The sequence below is a fragment of the Lactuca serriola genome, chromosome 6 (assembly GCF_051521515.1).
Source record: "Lactuca serriola cultivar US96UC23 chromosome 6, Lser_US96UC23_V15, whole genome shotgun sequence".
NCBI classification, from domain to species: domain Eukaryota; kingdom Viridiplantae; phylum Streptophyta; class Magnoliopsida; order Asterales; family Asteraceae; genus Lactuca; species Lactuca serriola.
The window spans coordinates 87456930-87463402 of NC_136413.1; the positions used below are offsets into that span (position 1 = coordinate 87456930).

Here is a 6473-nt window from a genome sequence, read left to right on the forward strand (position 1 = left end):
CTCATCTAAATTGCAGTCCTTAGTCAAGTGTGGACCACTACATCTCTCGCAACCCACTCTTATGGCATGTATTGACTGGTCAATTTGTGTTATCCTTCGATCCAAATTATTCAGCATGGCCATTACAGTTGCTATTTTTTCAGTTTGGGCCCCTCCACCGCCTTTGACTCCATCTTGCCTAGGGTTGTGGTATTCACGAGAGTGCTTCTCGAATTCTTCAATCAGCTCCTTAACCTCCCTTGCATTTTTCTTTGTCAAAGGTCCTTGAGAATCAAGGAGTTGTCTCGTCATAACGTTGACCCCATCATAGAAGATTGACATCTCTTGTTGCACATTTAGATCATGCTGAGGGCAATTTCTGAGCAAGCCCTTATACCGCTCCCATGCTTCGTATAATGACTCCCCCGGCTGTTGCTTAAAGTTGGCTATTGCCTTCTTGAGTTTGGCTATCTTGGACGGCGGGCAAAACTGGTCCAAGAATTGCTCACGCATTTGAGCCCAAGTGGTAATTGTACCCGGTGGGAGTGACTTTAACCACTCCTTAGCAGCTCCTTTGAAAGTGATGGGAAGCATCCTAAGCAAGACTGTGTTTATGTTGACATTGGGGACATTGAAGTAATCCGCAATGTCGTTGACTTCATCTAGATGCTTAAAAGCATCCTCATTATCTTTCCCACAAAATGGGATATCCTTCAGTGCAGTCAATATGTGCCCCTTCTACTCGAATGTGGCAGTGGCAGGTATTGCGGGTTGGACTAAACCGGGACCCATATCTTCTCGGATCCGCTTCTTGTAAGCTCCCACGGACATCTCTTCAATTGCTGCCATCTCGTTCCTTGGCTCGTTCTCGGGTTCGCTTGTGTGTTCTTCAAATTCCGGCTCGGTATCGTATTCAGACTCGGTTTGGACGGGTGTTTGATCCAAGTGCTCAAAATTGCTCTTGTGCCTCGCGGATGAACTTGACTCTCCTGTCTTCTTTCCCGACTTCCTTGAAAAAGCTGACTTCAATTCTTGCAAGGGCGTCTTTTTCTTGTGAATTGCAGACTCGGGATCTTCAAGTGGTGGCACCAAGGGTGTGTTTGAGCCTCTGGTCATCAACTCCTACAACTTGCTAAACTAAAAACGTAAAACTGCACTAAAATAAGAAAACTAACTAACGACTAAAAATCTAGTGTTCTAGATGTCCACGTCATGGCACGTATCTGGCCACGTCGTGGACTCAGTGACTGAAAGAAAAACTATACTTTGCTGAAAAATTAACTTTTTGTGGTTTTTTTTACTCCACAAGAAGGATCGATTACTTTAATGCAAATAAATAAGCTAAAAACTAAGCCGTTCCCCGGCAACGACGCCAAAAACTTGATGTGCACAAAAGTACCCACTAATTTTAATATTTATAACCTAACAAATTTAAACTAACTATGCACTTATAGGCAGTGTACCTAGTCAGATTATAGTATAGTTTGGGTAAGTCGGGTGTCGATCACAGGGAACGGTGTTACTAATTAATTTACTTACTATTAAATTAACCTAATTATTAACAAGTTTAAAAGGGGTTTTATCTGATTTTACAAGATCAGACGAACTTAAATCCAAATTCAATAAATAAAAACACACTCTTGTTTAGTTTGAATCCACTTCTTTCTTATCGCTAGCTAATGTTTATGGATAATATAGTTGGTTTTAGTTGTATTAGTAATTTAGTTCTAACTTTACCAATAATTAACTAATTCATGTCAAACCATGTATGTTCACACATAATTAAACACGGAACTAATTATGAATGTAAATATGCTATGAAAGATTTGTTATATAAACGCAAGTATAGTCACAATGCACGTTCTCTAACATAGCTAGGCTCCTTTACTCTAATTACTAACTAAGATTTGTCAATCCTAGCTCTAACAATTCAATGTTCACTAAATCATTAGGTAAACAAGTTCATGCAGTTAATGGTCACTAAGCTACACCGAACATGCAATCAAGCAATTAGATAAACAAACATAAGCATGCTAGGTAATACAAATCAAACACATGCAATTTTACCAACTAAACTAATCCATATAAATTAAGCTATTCATAAGTTAGAAGCTTCATCTAGCTAAACAAGAGTAGCTAGATTCAGCTGCTCATCATAGCAACTAACAAAATAACATAAGTTGAAGTAATAGAAAACATGTTCTTAATTAACTAAAATATAGACCTTTACTCTTTTTGGTATTGAAAACCTTTTTCCAGAACCTTTCTTTCGCTCAAAATCGCCTTCTGGAACTCCTTTCTTCAGCCAAAAAGTTGCTCTTTCGTAATGATCAATAATACTTAAATAGACTCCAAAATCCCGCGCCACGTCGTGGCTATCCAGGCCACGTCGTGGGCTCCAAGTTATCTGTACTGGGCAAGGATTCCTCCATAACGCGATCTTTATCTTCTAGAATTCTCATGCCACGTCGTGGATTTAGTATTTTTCGTGGATTTATTCATATCTTGTCTTCCAAGTCTCCCATGTACTACATATTGTCACTTTTGGTCCCTCTCTTCGAAAATCCTTTTTGTTGACTGAAAATAACATTTTAAAATCATAAGTACCATTATTATAAACATATTATCAACTTATTAATAAAAATGTACTTAAATATTGCCTAAAAATAGGAATAAATATGGCAATATCAGGTCCTAACCTTGGTACCCTTGGAAGAACTCTTTCTCTTCTTCCCTCGTCCTTTCCCGATTGCCAAGACAGGGGCGGAGTTAGTAGGAGTAGGAGTAACAATCACCTTACCCTTAAGACCACTTTCCACGGTCTTTAAGAGTCCTTGAAGTTTGCTGAGTGTGACCTCTTCCTTGTTCATGTGGTATGTCATGCGGAATTGATCATAACATGAAGGTAAGGAGTGCAAAATGATATCTATTGCAAGCTGCTCGGGGAAGTTCACATTAAGCTTCAGCAAACGGTCCACAAATCTTTGTATTTTCTGCATGTGGCTCGTGATGGGTTCACCATCCTTCATGTGAGTTGTTATCATGGAGAAGATGATTTCATACCTCTCTTGACGAGCACTTTGATGGTATCTTTCCATCAAGTCTTGGTGCATCTCATAGGGGTAGAAATCTTCATAGGATTTTTGGAGATCCGCGGTCATAGTGGCCATCATGATGCATGCCACTTTGGTGGCATCCCTTTCATGTGCCCTAAACTCAGAGATCTCTTGAGGAGTAGCAACTGTCTCATCAATCTCCTTAAGCTCCTTATCGAGGACATATTCCTTGTCCTCGTAGCGAGTAATCATTCTGATGTTTCTGATCCATTCATTTAAGTTAGATCCATCAAAAGTGACTTTCCCACACAAGTTCATAAGAGAAAAGGAGCCATTAGGATTAGAGCCAGAAGCAACAGTATTTGCAGACATCTGAAAAGTAGAAAAGTTTAGTTTAGATATAGAGATAGTCCTTAATAAAACACCCAAATGTAATATTAAGGCTAGGACCCAATCACAATATATTATACTTAGAAGAGGTATGCCATAATCTAAGTAATAACATATTTGAAAGGTAGGTGAATGACGACTCACCAATTTCCACCAAAACAAAATATTAAATATTAAGTTTTAATTTGGTACTTAGAAATTCCTAGATTCTTTTTGAGATTCAATGAACTTTTCAAAGGCATGTTTCAATCTCGAGTGTGCCCTCCAAGTTTTGTGACTCGGATGCCGAGGATCACAAAACGAGGTGTGAAGTAACCATGCAAATTACTTGGTACCCTTAATAAATTACCCCTCAATCGATGTGCCGGTTAACCACACACGCTCCATCGATACTATGATAAATATTAAGTCACCCTTTACCTACCTTGTTAAGTCCAAGTTAGTGTGCCGGTTAACCACACACGCTCCACTAACGACTTAGACAAAGTGTAAAGTGTAATTTCATGGATTAGCACCTTATTCACATTTTTCCTAAAGTAACTAAGATTGGGAATTTAATAAAACATTTAGTTACTAATATTCATCATAATTTTAATGAGAATTTATAAGTCCTTGTCTTTACCCGTTCAGCTAACGACCCTCCACCAGTCAAGCAAGCGGTGGGTGAGAGTGGACACCCATTAAGTTCCCATTTTATAGGCAACAACCTTATACCCACCTTCTAGACCGGCTTCGTGAATGAGGCGTACTAGCGGTAAGACGACTTTAATCTTATATATATATATATATATATATATATATATATATATATATATATATATATATATATATATATATATATATATATATTAACTTATAATATTATAAGTATAAGGGTTGAATTTTAACTTTTAAAATTCTAAGGGTTGGAACTAAAGTTTTAATCAAGACTTTACTTGTTCCAAAACTTGAGGGCAAATTTTGTAAACTTTCAAAACTTTTCATTTCTTGTAACTTATGAGTTTATTAGGGTATTAAAAATGAAGACTCTTCATTTTTATGACCCATGTGTTCTTTTAATGATTTTAAAACAAAGTGACTTTTGGTTTTCCATAACTTGAGGACAAGTTATGGACTCCATTAAAACACATAATGATCATGAATTAATCTACCACATAGCTTACAAATAATTCCTATGATCATCTAAACATCATAAGATCAAGAACATGAATATGAACACTTTCATGAATCAAAAATTACACTTAAAACTTTGTAATTTTGATAACAAGTTGTTGTAAATGGATTAGCAAACACATTACACCACCTAAAACAAGTTTTCAAGTACCAAAACAGTTTAGGGTAATGTTTCTAGTCCATTTCCAGCAACTAAAGTCAAAAATCTGCATTTTGAGGCTCCTACTCGCCGAGTGCATGAACCTACTCGGCGAGTAGGTTGAAGATACACATGAACTCGGCGAGTCCCCCCACGGACTCGGCGAGTTCATCAGGCAGACAACGAGTTTTTCGACTTTTTCCAATATTTTGCATCAAGTATCAAACAAACAAGCCTAGGTTCTGATACCACTAATGGGTTTTGAGCATTGTAACACTTCCTAAGTGTACATGCAACCCTAATAAACCTTGGATCTATGTTTGTCTAAGATACATGCAAATAATTATTTTTCCAAGGTTCATATCGTAACTAGCATGACATGGGGAACTGGAATCAAATAAAGCTAGTAGAAATACTTACCTTGTAGTTGTAGTTGATTCCTTGGAGTTTTAGAGCCTAACACCAATAGTTTGGATGCCTCAAATGGAAATCACAAATCACCACAAACTTGGAACTTTGAGAGAATAGTCACTACTATTCTTGAAATCGGCCCTCTTTCTTTACTCACCTCAACTAGTGTGATTTCAAGAACCAAAGCCTCCTTTATATAGTGTGGTGGATTAGGGTTACATCCATGTAAACCCTAATACCCATATCTCTTCATTTCCATGAGATCCATGGGTTAAAGCTCCATGGAGTATCCATGGACTTTCCATGCAAGCCTAGCCCATTCCAAATAAGCATTAGCCCACACTATATAAATATAGAAGCCCATATTTAATTAGTAATATATTTGATCTCTAAATTAATCCTAGATTAATTATAGATCACTACTAATTAAATAATACGATCTTTTATTAATATATTAGAACTTATAATATATTAATAAATCATAACTTGTACTATTCTCAAAAGATTATCCATAAATTGTTCGGGTGAAGTGCAACCCAAATGGACCATGCCGGGTCGGGTCAAGTACATACCAAATATAGTTATGGACTTAGACACTATATCCAACAGCAAGACCCAACACACGCACTACCAGGTTCCCGGTCTTGTCTCGGCCTTTCCCGAATCGAGTATGGATCCTCTGCTTTCAGTAGTACGGGCCCATACTACCTTCCACATCTATCCGTACTTTCCTCAGGAATTGCTTCGACTCCACCAGTTCCCTTATCCACTACTACTACTCCCAGCACTATCTCATCCTAGGCTTACGCTAGGGAAACCTCTGACTCAACTCAACCAGTCCTCAGCTGCTGAAGGTCTCCTTGTGATGCCAATTAGCCATTACCTGGATACCATCACATGTGACGAGGCTCAGATGATCCTTCGAGTAAGAGACTCGTCCCTACAACGGTTAGAATCAAATGAGAGCTATGCAATAGGGCCAAATCCAGCACTCTGAGATTATTCAACCCTGATCACATGTGACGTGACGTATTCACCTAATGGCTAACTCCCATCACTCAGAATCCCACAATGCACAAAGCAAGCAGCATTCAGACAAGGGAAAATCTAACCACAACATACTCAAGCAATCATATCCACATAGCAAGAGACTGAACTAGCATGCAACACAAACTCATAGACTCACACAAACTCATAAACTCAGGCATAACCTAAACAGGCTATCCTACTACTGTCTAATCAGCACTATCATCCAGCTCAAAGCAGATATAATAGGCACATAAGGCATCATCCCTAGATCCTTAGTCCTAATCTAGCATGTTGTT

At 38.1% G+C, this 6473-nt stretch overlaps 1 non-coding gene across 1 annotated transcript; it reads left to right on the forward strand.

Moving 5' to 3' along the window:
• The first annotated feature begins 337 nt into the window (after positions 1 to 337).
• LOC145060758 (small nucleolar RNA R71) lies at positions 338 to 444 on the forward strand. The gene has a single exon (XR_013686942.1). It is a non-coding gene; the product is annotated as a small nucleolar RNA R71 (small nucleolar RNA).
• Positions 445 to 6473: the final 6029 nt, after the last annotated feature.